Source organism: Hibiscus syriacus, unplaced genomic scaffold (assembly GCF_006381635.1).
Source record: "Hibiscus syriacus cultivar Baekdansim isolate YM2019G1 unplaced genomic scaffold, ASM638163v2 tig00117046_pilon, whole genome shotgun sequence".
Classification (NCBI taxonomy): Eukaryota; Viridiplantae; Streptophyta; class Magnoliopsida; order Malvales; family Malvaceae; genus Hibiscus; species Hibiscus syriacus.
In genome coordinates this window covers 168,445-183,544 of record NW_024063536.1, presented here as the reverse complement: position 1 = coordinate 183,544, position 15,100 = coordinate 168,445, and the positions used below count along the sequence as shown (strand labels likewise).

At 34.7% G+C, this 15,100-nt stretch overlaps 1 pseudogene; it reads right to left on the bottom strand.

Annotated features, from left to right (window-relative positions):
• The window catches only part of LOC120197106, a 33,626-nt pseudogene extending 19,481 nt beyond the window's left edge, over nt 1–14,145 (bottom strand).
• Between the last annotated feature and the right edge of the window lie 955 nt (nt 14,146–15,100).

The following is a 15,100-nucleotide window of genomic DNA, read 5'->3' as shown; positions in this document are numbered from 1 at the left end:
ATTCATGAAAACATGCAAATGCTAATAACATTCTAATTGCTTCCATCCTAGCTACGGGAGCATATGTTTCATCATAGTCTATACCCTCTTCTTGAGTATACCCTTGAGCAACAAGTCTAGCCTTGTTTCTCACTATATTACCACTCTCATCAAGCTTATTCCTAAATACCCATCTAGTACTACAGTAGATTTATTACTAGGCCTTTCAACTAATGTCCATATTTTACTTCTCTCAAATTGATTTAATTCTTCTTGCATAGCCATAATCCAATGTTCATCATTTAATGCTTCTTTAATATTCTTAGGCTCTATGCATGAAATAAATGCAACATAATTACAAATATTTCTAAGAGAAGATCTAGTTGTTACCCCTTTGGATGGATCACCTATAATCTCACCACCCTTGACATAGTTGTACTCTCTTGGATAAGATACTTCCCTTTCTTCAATGGTTGGATTCTCAAGAGGATCATGAGTTTCCTCATTTTTCGTTTCTTCCTTTGATGATGGTTCTCCAACTTCATGTCTAACATCATTTGTATTTATAACACCTACATCATCATTCACACAAGAATCCTTCCTTGGAAGGGGATTATCATCGAAAACAACATGTATAGACTCTTCTACAACTAAAGTTATTTTATTAAATACTCGATAAGCTTTAGAATTTAAGGAGTAACCCAGAAAAATTCCTTCATCACTTTTAGCATCAAATTTGCCAAGGTTTTCTTTACCGTTGTTTAAAACAAAACATTTACATCCAAAAGGATGAAAATAGCTAATGTTAGTTTTTTATTTTTGAAAATTTCATATGGAGTTTTCTTTAAAATTGGCCTAATCATTACTCGATTAATAACATAACAAGCAGTATTTGTGGCTTTCCGCCCAAAAATATTTTGGCAAATTATTTTCACAAAGCATGGTTCTAGCCATTTCTTCTAAAGTTTGATTTTTCCTCTTAACAACTCCATTTTGTTGAGGGGTTCTAGGTGCTGAAAAATTATGACTAATACCATTAGAATTACAAAATTCAATAAATCCAAGATTTTCAAATTCAGTGCCATGATCACTCCTAACACTAGTTATAGAGTAACCCTTTTCATTTTGGATTATTTTTGAAAATGTGATGAACTGTTCTAATGCTTCATCTTTAGTACTTAAAAATAGAACCCAAGTATATCTAGAATAGTCATCTACCAAGACAAATGCATATTGTTTTCCACCCAAGCTAGTAGTCCTAGTTGGCCCAAAAAGATTACATGGATCAATTGTAATACTCTACTAGTTGATACGTCATTAATAGATTTAAAAGAAACACGCTTTTGTTTTCCTTTAGCACAAGCATCACAGATTTTATCATTATAAAATTTAAGCTTAGGCAACCCTCGAACTAAATCACCTTGAATTAGCCGTTGCAAAACACTCATACTAGCATGTCCTAGTCTCTATGCCATAACCAACTATCATGTTCATCCTTAGCAACTAGGCATAAATTAGTCATATCAAAAGAATCTAAATGCACCATGTAAATGTTCCCTATTCTATGACCAATAAGCATAATCCGATTAGATGCAATGTCAATGACTTTACAACCATTAATTTCAAATAAGACATTGAATCCTTTATCGCATAATTGACTAATACTCAATAGATTATGCTTTAATCCATTCACATATAAAACATTCTTAATTTGTATGGAAGAGGTATTACCTATTGTACCAATACCTTCAATGTGACCTTTTGAATTGTCTCCAAAAGTCACTTCTCCTCCATTTTTAGCGTTAAGCTCAATGAACCGGCTTTTGTCTCCGGTCATGTGTCTTGAGCATCCACTATCAAGGTACCATGAATTTGAATTTGTTTCCCGTGCCTTGTAGTAATGCTCCTTTCCCTACAAACATAGATTAATTTTTGATTTTTGGTACCCAAATTCTTTTGGGTCCATATTCATTAGTTTCCAAAATCCTAGTCCCCTTAGGTATCCATTTGTGTAGGATATTTTTATCTTTAGTAGTAATGAGTTCTTTAGGAACCCACATACTTCTAATGATTTTTCCATTAGAGGTTCTTTGGGGACCTCTATGATTGTAGTTTCTAAAACTTTTTCTAACAAAGTTGGATTTTGAATTTCCACCTTTTTCAAAATGTTTTGTTCCAACTTTATCAAAAGAAATTTTAAGATCATCAATTTTCTTTTGATGATCATCATTGATCTTTGAAAGTAAATTTTGCAAATCTAATTTTTTCTTTTCAAACTCTTCTAGTTTGATTTGCAAATCTTTGATTTTACTTTCAAGATCGTTGTTGTTTGGATATGAGTTTGTTTTCATTTTTCAATTTTGAAACATCGTTTTTATATTTTAAATATAATTTCTCATAATCAAGCCAACCCATTATAATCCTCTAATAACTCATCATAGGATAAATCATCAAAATCGGATGAGTTAGAAGTTACCTTAGAATCTTCCCCAAATGCCATCAAGCACAGTTAGCTACTTCTTGTTCCTCTTCATCGAACTTTCTTCATCGCTCCATGTAGCCACATGAGCCTTGTGCTTATTCTTTGATTGACCCTTTTTCTTCAATTGTGGGCAATCATATTTAACATGCCCTGGCTTTTTGCATTCGTAGCAAATGATTGGGTCTTCTCTTTCGGTTCATTTTTAGGCCTTCATTTCGTTTGAATTTTCTTCCTCGATAAGGTCTCATCATTTTTCTGAACCGTTTGGCAAATAATGCCATTTCCTCGTCATCGTCATCGTTATTCGAATCACTCTCATCTTTTGAGGATTTGAGAGCAACTCCAATGTTTTTCTTCTTCTCCTTCTCCTTTGGTGTCTCGTCAATTTTGTCGAGGTTCACCTCATCTTCGAGCATCATTTCATGAGTCAGGAGTGACCCAATTAGCTCTTCAAGAGTTAAGGACGTTAAGTCCTTAGACTCGATGATTGTCGTCTTCTTTGATTGCCACGATTTTGGGAGGGAGTAGACTAACTTCCTCACAAGCTTTTCATTTGAAATGATCTCTCCATATGATTTGAGACCATTGACAATCGTTGAAAATCTACCCGTCATAGCTTTGATATCTTCATTTGGTTTCATCCTGAAATTTTCATAGCTATGCGTTAGAATACTAATTTTAGATTTCTTTACCTCATCGGTACCTTCATGAGTTACTTGAAGTTTGTCCCATATTTTTTTTGCGGTTGTACACGATGAAACTCTTCCGTATTCATCTGGTCCAAGAGCACAAAAAATGATATGGATGGCTTTGGAGTTGAGCTGGAACATTCTTGTCTCTCCTTCACTCCACAACCTTGGATGAGTGAGAGGTTTGATGTATCCTTCTTCTACAGCATTCCATGCTCCCATGTCACTTGCTTGAATGAAGTACATCATTCTATTCTTCCAATAAGAATAGTTGGCTCCATTGAAGAAAGGAGGCTTGTTGACGGGCATCGAATCGAGACCAGAGTCGAAGTTTGAAGCGGAGGCCATTGATGACTTTGATAATTGATATAACTCTTCCCGAATCGACTCAAGAGGCGATTAAACCTTCAAATGAGTTAGGCTCTGATGCCAATTGTTGAGTTAATCAATTGACAGATTTGGCCAAGAGGGGGGTGAATTGGCAATTAAAAATTTGGTGGAAGCTTTTGCAGAAAATTGAAAGTAATTACACAGCGATTTAGAGTGGTTCGACTTTCTCAATCAAAGTCTACGTCCACTACCTTAGCTATCCACACTAAGGATTTCCCAACAAATTCACTAATTTGTTCTTTCTTTTGAGGCCAAAGAGATAACCTTACAACACCCTCAAGAATATACCCCAATTCTTGAGAACACTCTTTCTCAAAGAGAAGATTACAAATTTGCAAACTTACAAGGAAAACCTCACAAGGTAAGATGTTTGCACAATTCTAGAACAAGAAAAGAACACTCAAAGATAATTACAAATGAGCACAAATGGTGTTCTTGAAAGCAAAATGAATATTGAAAGGAAAATTGGCTTGATTTGCACAAACTTGGTGTTTGATGCTTTCTCTCTTGTTTCTCTATGATTTCTTGTTGAACAAGGGCTTAAGAACTTGTTTAAATACACCTTGAATCACTTCTGAACGTTGGGGATAATTAATGAAGATAATATAGCCGTTTAAGTGTGAAAACATTTAATAAAAATGCTTGGAGCGTGGGGGGAATCGGTTCCCCCTCATAGGGGATCGGTTCCCTAAGTGTAAAATTCAAATATTTCGACCGTTTGAACAGGGGGGAATCGTACCCCCTATGGGGGAATCGGTTCCCTCCGAGCATTCTGGAAATCTCGGAGCCAAACCATTCAGGGGGGATCGGTACCCCCTTGGGGGGATCGGTACCCCCTTGGGGGGAATCGGTTCCCTCTGAGCAATCTGGAATTTTTGGCTTTGAAATGGTTCGAAATACTTTGAAAGATTATTTTGAAATTGTTTTAAGATTAAAACTTAATTTTACACTTAAGTAAGGATTAAAAATGAATTTTGAAATATTTGGAGTAATGTTTTGATATTCGAATAATTATATCGATATACTTAGAAAATCATTTTGGAAAATCTTAAAATTCATTTAACTTAATTTGTTATATCGAAATATCAAAATGTTTTAAACACTAAGTTTGAAAAATATGATGGTACCAGTTGCCCTTTAATACATTTGAAGATGTTCTATAAAAAGATGGAGGGGTACTTGAATGACGATAATTTACTAATTCATTGCTTCCACGAAAGTCTTGCAGGACCAGCAATGGTGTGGTATAACCGCTTGAGCAGAAACCAAATTAAGTCATGGATCGATTTGGCCAATGTTTTCTTGGATCAATATAAATATGTTAAAGACTTGGCTCCAAATCGTCAAGATCTCCAGAAATTGAAGATGAAAGCTACTGAAGGCTTTAGAGAATACGCACTGAGATGGAGAAGCATGGCGGCTCAAGTACAGCCTCTGATGCTAAAAAAGGAAATGTCACGTATGTTTCATAGCACCCTTCCGGATCTTTCTTTGAGTTGTTGCTTGCAAATTCAACAAACGATTTTGAAAATCTTGTGTCAAGTGGGGAACAAATAGAGTATGTAATCGCCAAGGGGAATTTGAAGACTACCTCCGAAGGATCAACTACTCAAAAATCAAAAGATAATGAGGTAAATGAATGTCACGTCCAGATCCCCCACAGCCGCAAGAGAGGTCACTCAGATCAACCAAAGAATATTCCTTGAGTTAGAAAAAAATTGGAGGTGTTCCAGACACCCATATCAGAATTATTCTTGCATCTTGTTAAAAGTTAGCATATCACTCCGAGACTGATGAAAGTAATACCGAATCCTTCTGGTCATAGTTATGACGAAGACAGTGTTTGTGATTTCCACATGGGGGCATCTGGGCATTCTACGGAAAGTTGCAGTCAATTGATGAAAAAAATAGAGATGCTCGTCAGTAATAGAACGTTAACTTGAGAGTTGGTTGAACAATGGATGACAAACTCGAATGGGGCATCAGAGCCAATATGTAACATCTGATCGAATTGAACGCCATTGCATCAGATGAGTAATGGGGACATCCTGACTATGCAGAAATCATTTCATCCATCATGAAACTTTATGTCATTTGCAGTATCTTGTTTAGGACTTGTTTTTGTCCTTTTTTCCTAGCTTTTTGAAAGGATTTTTAAATAAACTCATTTTCTAAGATTATGAGCAATAAATCAAGTTTTAATCTTGTAATTCTTTGAATATCAAATGAATTAAAGGTTCTTTTACTACTTTATTAATTATAGATATTTGACAAGGGGCAAGATTAGACCTTTCATACCCCATCCAAAACCGAAATAACCATTGTTGGGTTCTTTACCCGAAACAACACACATCTACTCCCAAAAGACCGAACTTTGATATCACTTCCTTCGAAATAATAAAGTCATGCTCTTATCCTCCCCGAGGCACAGAAATCTGTATTTTTACCTTCCCAGATAGAAATAACCTTTCAATAACAATACCTTTTTCAGAATAAAGACTTTAAAGTCACATATTTCCCTTCATAGACATAGAACCAACATTCGTTTCCCATCCTCAATAAATCCTGGGGGCATGACGAGGACCTTTCCTGCAAGAAAGACAAGATGTAGTGTTGTGGATCAAGTTTTGAGAATTCGAATAATTGGGGCATACTAGGAGCAAACTGAAGTATAAATAAAGGAAATCATTGAAAAATTCTATCATGCATTGTTTTCATGTAAATAAGGTTAATCCTGAAAACTCACCCCCTGGGGATACCTCTTTTACAAAGACTTTCGTGTATGAGATGATGAACGACATTCTTTCATTTATCCCTTCGCAAAAAGAGAAAAAATATCTTTTGTTGTCCCCATTTGAGCCTGGATGATTTTTTTCTGATTCAATCCTAACCAAGGATCACCCTTCACATTGGGGGGCAAGGTGAAGGATATCTGTTCGCATGAATAAAAATTGTCAATCCAGTTTTATTACGAAGGCAAATCTCCATAAAATAAAGAGAGTTTTGAACCACAAGGCAGGTCAAATATGAGGTGCTTGAAGATCAAATCCAGTCAATAATAAAGAATACAAGAGTAAAAGGAGGTACTCAAAGCAATTGAAGTCTTATACTCATCCATCAGAGAGAAAAAAAAAAAAAAAAAAAGAAAAAAAGAAAGAAAAGAAAAAGAAAAAAAAAAAAAAATGAAAAAAAATGAAAAAAGAAATTAAATTGAATCAAGATGGATGATTCATTGAACCTCAAGTTTTAAGGTTTATCAAGTTCAAAGATTCATATTCAACAAGAAGCGTAAGAAATGCTGGAAATATAACATAATTGACAGTCTAGAGGGATCCGAAAAAAGAAATGATGAAATACAAGTAGCAAAGCATATCCAAGTCAAGCAAGGCAAGATTGAAGGCATCAGAATGAATTATCTTTGGTTCAATTACCCTTAAACACTTGTTTGGGCCTTTTTATCCTTTTCTTTGATAACCATGAACCCTAGCCTACGTTACGTGCCTGAAAATTCCATTCTAATTATACATGGATTTAAAGTAGAGATATTATCTTCAAATTTTATTTTGCCCCTCAGGGTTAATTTTATTTGCAAAAATTAGTTTTCTAAAATTTTTAATGCATGATAGGGGAAAAATAAAAGGAGGGTTCAAGACATAATTTTAGATGATGTCTTGAAACCAAAGTAGGATTTGAGTTGAAAACCTGAAAAGGCAACTCGAACACGAAGATTGTCAACCATTGTATAGAAGGAGAATCTTATACATCTCTTGATAAAGCATTGCACAGTCCAAAGGCGCTCGCGAGGACTGGGAACCAGTGAACATTTCTAGAAGAGAAGCATGATTGTTGCTTCATCAGATCAATGAACACCTGAATCGAGAACTCAATAAGCCTACCTGAAACACATTACCTCCGCAAATTAAACTGAAACACATTACCTTCCTAAGTCAGCCTAAGCCTTTTATCAGTATTAATCTTTACACTTTTCAAATGTATATAATTTTTGAAGGATTGAAAGAAAATTTAGTTTATTTGATATTCAATGAATTCTCGTTTTACAATTTGTTTTGATTGTGAGTCAGAAGAAAATGATAACATTTTTTCACATTTTTAAAATAAAAGAAAGAGAAACATTTTCAAGCAGGACAGTCTCAAGTGAAAAAGGTTCTTGAAGCTGATAAAGCTCATTCTACCTCTAGCGAAGAAAAGAGCAAACAATTCCAGAATAATGAAGCATTTCTTGAAAGAAGATAGTCTGAGAGATCATAAGGACTAGAGGACGGAACTTCTAACTCTTCAATGTGACATTGTAAGAATCAGATGATCGCCTTAGGTGACACATATCCTAGCTCATAGCAAAGGTGGAAGATAATCATGTTAGAGGAATTGATCATTCCTTAAGTGTCGATCTGATGATGGCATCATGAAGAGAAGCCCTCAAGTTATTCGTTAACATTACAGGTTAGCGATACAAGAGCAAGAACCTTCAAGATAAATATTTTGGCACAAAGAGAGCCATGAGAACCCACATTGAGGCATTACCAAAGCCAGATTTCGTTAACAAGATTCAAACCAATGACCCCAGTCACCTTGAGTGCCAAGGTCGAAAGATGAACACAAGCAGAGCTTACCCAGATAAATGAATACTTCATGCTACAGTTAGCCAATGACTCTAGAGAAACAATTCTGGGTGAAAAATCAAGTCAAAGACATGTAAGGTGCCCAGTCATCTACTAGATTGCAATAAGATTTCAAATGAGGAAGTACTTCTTCTAGAATCATGTTGAAGAAGCAATACAAAAGATAGAATATGAGAGGGACATGATTGTTCCACAAGATTAGTTTGACCATGCTGATGTTAGGGGCCAACTCCATACAAGAGTGAAGTAAGACCAAGATCTTTGTTTTGAAGTCAAAAGATGATTACTGATAAATATTTCTGCACGTAAGAAAGTCATGCATTACATGTTGCATTCATATTGCATGGATCAAAGCATATTTTTTACAGGTTTTCCAAGAAAAGAATAGAAGAAAAAGACATAATTCAAGCCTTGAATGAAGGGAATTATATTTCGATCGGAAAAACCTCAAGAATTGAGGAGCCCAATCCAAGAAGAATCATTACTTTGATGTGGGGTCACGTTACCCAAATAACATGATATTTTCAAATGATATTTTAGAAACTAACCCTTCGGGGGTTTCTTGATTTGTAAGTCCTCCGGGCCATCAATAAGTCTTCCGAGCATGATGCGTAAGTCCTCCGGGCCATCCTTAAGACCTTCAGTGCAGGATGTTTTCAAATGATATTTTAAAAACTAAGCCTTTGGGGGTTTCTTGATTTGTAAGTCCTCCGGGCCATCAGTAAGTCTTCCGAGCATGATGTGTAAGTCCTCCGGGCCATCCATAAGACCTTCAGTGCAGGATGTTTTCAAATGATATTTTAGAAACTAAGCCTTTGGGGGTTTCTTGATTTGTAAGTCCTCCGGGCCATCAATAAGTCTTCAGAGCATGATGCGTAAGTCCTTCGGGCCATCCATAAGACCTTCAGTGCAGGATGTTTTCAAATGAGATTTTAAGAAACTAAGCCTTCGGGGGTTTCTTGATTTTTAAATCATTCGGGTCATCTATAAGTCTTTCGAGCAAGATGATAAGTCCTTTGGGCCATCCGTAAGACCTTCAGTGCTGGATGTTTTCAACATTTCCATTGTTTGATTCACGACATTTCGAATCAACAACAAATTTCAAAACCAAAAAAAAAGAGCCGGACAAAAACTGGTTGTCTTTTTCATCTTTGTCCTATTCTTGTTAACACAAGAATGTGCAAAGAGGGGCAGCTGTAGACACCCGTTTTTTACCAGACTTAAAAAAATATTATTATTATATTTATTATTATTATATTTATTATTATATTTATTATTATATTTATTATTATTATTATTATTAATATCATTTTATTTACATATTTGGCAGGCTTAATGTGCAGCCCAAATTACAAATCAAAAGCCAATAGTCCATTACAAGTCCAACACTAAGATGCTGACCCAAACCCAGTTCCAGACCTGTTCAAGTAACCCAGATGCAGATTAGGGTTTACCCTAATTATCTTCAGCCGCCTCCAACATTGACCAGTTCACTGCCCACGTCGCCGCATGCTCCAGCCGGACGCCACGACGACCAAACCACCACCGAGTCATCGCCGAGTCACCAGTCACCAAAGGTCATAGTCGTCATTGCCTACATCAGCAACCACAAAACCATGTCAGTTGAATCAACCATCCATCATAAACATCCACTAAAACATTTTAAAACAAATTAAATCCCGAAATTTAGGTATTATCACCTAAAATACCCTACCACTATTTCGTATACCATTGCAACATCCATTAAGCAACAACAAAATTTCAGTATAAAAGGAGGTAACCATTCGAAGGAGGGGGTAACGGTGAGGCCATATTCGAACTGGGGGCTTTCGAACAGAAAAAAGAAAAAAAACAAAGAGAGAGGGATATAACCCTTACCTTGATCGGAGAAGTATCAAAAAGTCGTCAGAGTGGTGTTTTTCGAAAGGTATTATTCTAGATCTAGACTTGTAGGGTTGTTTATAGGCCGAATTAAGGGGATAATCGGGAAGTAGGGAGCGAGAGGAAGCTTTTGGGACCATTTGGTCCCTCTGACCACAGTAAGTCCGATGTATGCCGCCATCAGCGGCAGGTGTTCTCTCCTCTCCGATGAATAAGTGGAGAGAATTTCAAATTCTCTCCTTTCTCAGTTTTGAAACTGGGTAAAATGAAGTGTTTAGCCAATTTTTGGCTTTGTTTTAGAGTTATATACAATTGTTAAAACGACGTAGTTTAACAAGGGACTTGTTTGTAATTTTATTATGGGTTAATTATACTTAAACGACTTCCTTGTTTTGTACATTTATGATATAGTTACCTATTATATTTTATTTATATTATATTCCATGTGTCACATTTGTAATATTATATTTTGATCACTTGAATATTACTACATGGATTTCGTATATATTATAAATTATTCTCTTGGTTTATGAAACTTGTATTTTAGTCATTATTTTGTATTTTAGGATAAATCTTAAATTAAGCTGTATGTTTTAATTTCATCATTTTAGTCCCTAATTAATAGTTTGTGAGTTTACAATTTTGTCTTTTTATTTTATGTTCATTTAATTTTAGTCTAAATGTTAATTTATTTAATTTTTGTTGTTTAGACATTAGGATTCTATATTTCTGCATGTTTCTTTTTAGTCCTAATTTATTTATTTTATAATTTTTATTAATATTCGAATTTAGATACCATATTAGTAAATAATTCATTTTAGTCAATATCTAGCATTAGGTTTAATTATTATTTAATCCTTGTAATTTTTTTTGTTTATTTTTTTCTAAGGTTTTTTTTCTTGGATTATTTTTACTTTTAGTATAGGTATTATTTAATATTTTGATTTAAGAAATTTGCAATAGATTAATTGATTTCAATTTTAAAAGAAAATTATAAACGAAGTATATAGTTTATGTTGTCCATAAGTTTTAATAATTATTTTATTAGTTTATAATATTAGAATATTATAAAAGTAAGAGAAAAAAAAGTATGAATAAAATAATGTTAATTTTGATGATATTTGAAAGTTGGAAACCATGCTTGCCGACAGTTCACATGCCATTGTCTTTCAATTTTGACTTTAATGTCATATAAATAATAATTAATTAAGCATTATTTAATAACAACATTAAGTTAGACCCCATAAATTAATATTTGCTAGATGTGTTTTCCTTATAAAGAAAACGGATGCAATTATTGAAAACAAGTGGGGGGTTGGTTTGATATATTAGATTACATGATAGAAACTCTTTTATTTATATTTGTGGTTCTATTCTACAAATTTTTATTTTTTCTATTTTTGTCATTTAAATGTATGTTTTTGCTATTTAATCCCTTAAATTTTCGTTTAAGTTATTTTAATACTTTAAGTTCATGTTTTCAAGATTTCTTATTCTAGTAAAATTAATTTGAAGCAAGTTAATCAATATTTAATAAATGTATCATATTTTAACTTGATATTTGATTCAGGATTTCCACTATTTACGACAACGTGTAAGCGAAACAGTACCAATTTTGGGCGCTGTGGGGGTGCTAATCCTTCCCCACGTGTAACTGACTCCCGAACCCATTTTAATCAAATTTTTGGTAAACACATACCAATTTTTGTCTTAAAATGATTTGTCTTAAAATGATTTTTCTTAAAATTGTTTTTAAAAGATATTTTTAAGTGTTTGACCTACCTAACCCAAAGGTCGATGGCGACTCTTTTCAACTCTATCCAAATTAATTCAAAACTACCAGATTTTTCCAAAATTAAAGTCGAAACTATTTTTTAAACATTAAACGATTGTTCCGCCAAAAAAACGGTTACGACACCTGCACAAAGGAACTAGCTATCTTTCTGATTGTAGAATCAAAAAATCAAGCATTTCACCTAGCAATAGTAGCTGTCGAGATGCAAAGTGGTAGTTCACCCCTAAAATTATTTGGTAAAATTAGAATATTAAAGTTGAATAAATTCTTTATACATTTGCTGATCAAAAGAACCTGAGCCACCTGCATCAATATGAGCCTTGAACAAATCTACGTAATCGGAGACAGTTTCAGGAAGAATTCTATCTAACAAATCATTGTTGTCTGAGGCTTCAGCAGCGTATATAGCTCTTCAGTGCCCATTGTAGCAGCAGCATCAGAACCTTTTCCCTGTTCAACAAGGTGGTACTTTGCATATTATCATGAAAGTGCATGTATTGTCATTAAATTCACAAATAATACTTAAACAAGTCATAATCACCAAAGGTCTAAGAACCAATTCAAGAGTATAAGAAAGTGACGCAGTAGTACATTTGCAAATAAATATTTTAGAGTGTTGTACTTAGTTTTAATTATGAATAACAGGGATATAGACCGTTAAAGGTTATGTCTAACAACTATATGTTACGAGGAATGAAATAAGATCATTGCATAAGAAATGAAGACCAAGAAAAGGGATAACAGAAACAAGAAGCAAGAGGGGATCGAGGAGAAAGAGAGGTTTGTGGGGAAAAAAGAAACAAGGAACTGGAAATATTACCCCCAGAATAACCTAGAGACTAAAAAAATGCAACAAAACATAAACAGAGTAATTAAAAAAGAACTAGATATTTGATTTGTTCAATCAGCTTCTCTGTCCAAAATCAATTGCTTGCGTCTGCAAATGCTATATAAGTATGAAAGAAGAGGATATTGATATAATATTAATAAAAACAACTTATATTCATCACAAAACCAGATGAATGAAAAAATAAATAAATAAATCACTTGCTTAAATATATGTTCCACAACACTGGGAATAATAAATAAGCAGAAAAACAAATGAATTAAAAGCTTGCTTGTGCTTCCATCTGTAAATGTTTGCATACCATCCTCCAATACAGAGAGACCTCAGGTTCCATTAGCTTGATCCTAACAGAATGATCCACTGAATATCCTAGAATAATATCAGGAAATAATCAAGATAATTGGCATGCGAATATTTCTGTATAAACAGACGTGTTACACCATCACTATACTGATGTTTACAAAGTCACCATTATAGTTTGTTACCAAAATGGCAGGACCGGAAATGAAAATAAAGGTGATAATATTTATTCATTTGGCAAAAAATATCTAAAATCTCCACAAACCTTCTTTTATTTCATTTGTTGATGCTCTTAATATGTACTGCTGGATACTTTCCAGATTTTGCGGTTTCACTAAACCAGCTTTCAGAAGAGACTCCATAATAGACTCCCCTACTGATTCATAGGTTTCAACATCGAGATATTTGAGAAGTTTGACAGGATCTCCATTGCTGCACTTTGCAAGCCACTGATCTATCATTAACTTTAAACACTCCTTTGAAACAGCCAAAGAACGATCAGCAAGTCCTCTCTGAAGAATTGTTGTCCTATGCTTGATACTAGGGGACCAAGCAAATTAAGAAAAAGAAGATTTAAGAACTCACTAAAAAACACAAATAATATAGCAAAACCACGAGATTAAGGTCGTCCTACCTTAGGCTTTGAAGAGGAAACTTGTTAGCTATAACACAGTACGCTGCTTTGCGGACTGGCTCACTAACATCCATTGTACAATCTATGATTAGTTGGGAAGTTGTATTCGAAGGAGGCAAAGATAACACAATGGTCTTACGAACCTCCTGTAAACAGAAGCTCCAGAATTCTTATAAAAGAACATTAATTAATTTGATTATTAAAAGTTCCAATAAATTAAAGTATCCATGCCAAAACCAGCAGACCAGAAAACAAGAAACAAAGTATAAGTTAGGAGACTGACCGAGTTCTGCTCCAAAGGAAGGACCTCCAGAAACACATCAAGAATGTCAGTATTTTCAGAATCGTTTACAAATCGCGAAAGCGCCCTAACTGCAAGTGTACAAGTTAAGGGAACCTTGTCCACCACCCGAAATTTCATTAACTCTATCACCTCGTCCCATAGTTCATCGCTCACTTCTGAGTCATCGGGCAGCCGTAATATGATCTGTTTTATATTTTTATACATGTTGGTTGAGTTCAAAACACTAAAAAGACTTCTTGCAGGGTAGAAAGTTTAAAGCCAACATCATCTCTTTCAGCTTAGGCCTTAATCCCTCGATAAACCAATCACGTCGAGCCTTATCATTGGGAACTACTTCAGTAGCGAAACGGTTTAACTTGTTATACTCAGCCTCATACCCATGTATTGCTCGATCACCTTGTTTCAAATTAACAAACTTCAGCAGCATCGCCCGCATAAACTACTCACCGATGTACTTGTTCTTAAATTCATCCTGAAAATTCATCCTGAAAGAACTGTCAGGTCACTTGCTCAAGTGGTGCATACATCGTAATATTTATCCACCACACTCGAGCTGATACTCGAAGTAAAGATACAGCTCCACCCAGCTTTAATAAATCAGCATTTATAGGATATTCATCCTCTTCTCCCCGAACTATGCTGCTCTCAAACTTTTCAGCTCTTTTGGGATTAACATCTGTGGTACTGGAGGAGTAAAGGAGGCGGAGGAGGTTGAAATCGAGTAAAGATCGCATCAAGAGCCTGCATAAAACCTCTATACTCTGGCACTGGCATACCTTGAGGTACCGGTGTGCTAACGTTTTCAGATTGGATCAGAAGCTCACTATTAACTTCATTTCTCTTGCTGCCCGACCCTTCTCAAACTTCTTGTTCAGACGCTCTCCGTGAATTCATAGATTCTGACATCTTATACGACATACATAATAATAACATCAAGTTAGTAAGGAGTGACATCAATCATATCCTAACGACATCATATCAGTAACTTTAACATCCTAGTGACATGTAAACCCTTTTTAAAGTAAAATACACCCGATTTCGGCTGAGAATCAGCTAAACCTATAGTTTGATACCAATAAATGTTACACTCATTTCATGTATACATCTCAGTACACGAGTCAGAGATGTCATATGACTTTTAAAACATTTTTGTATTATA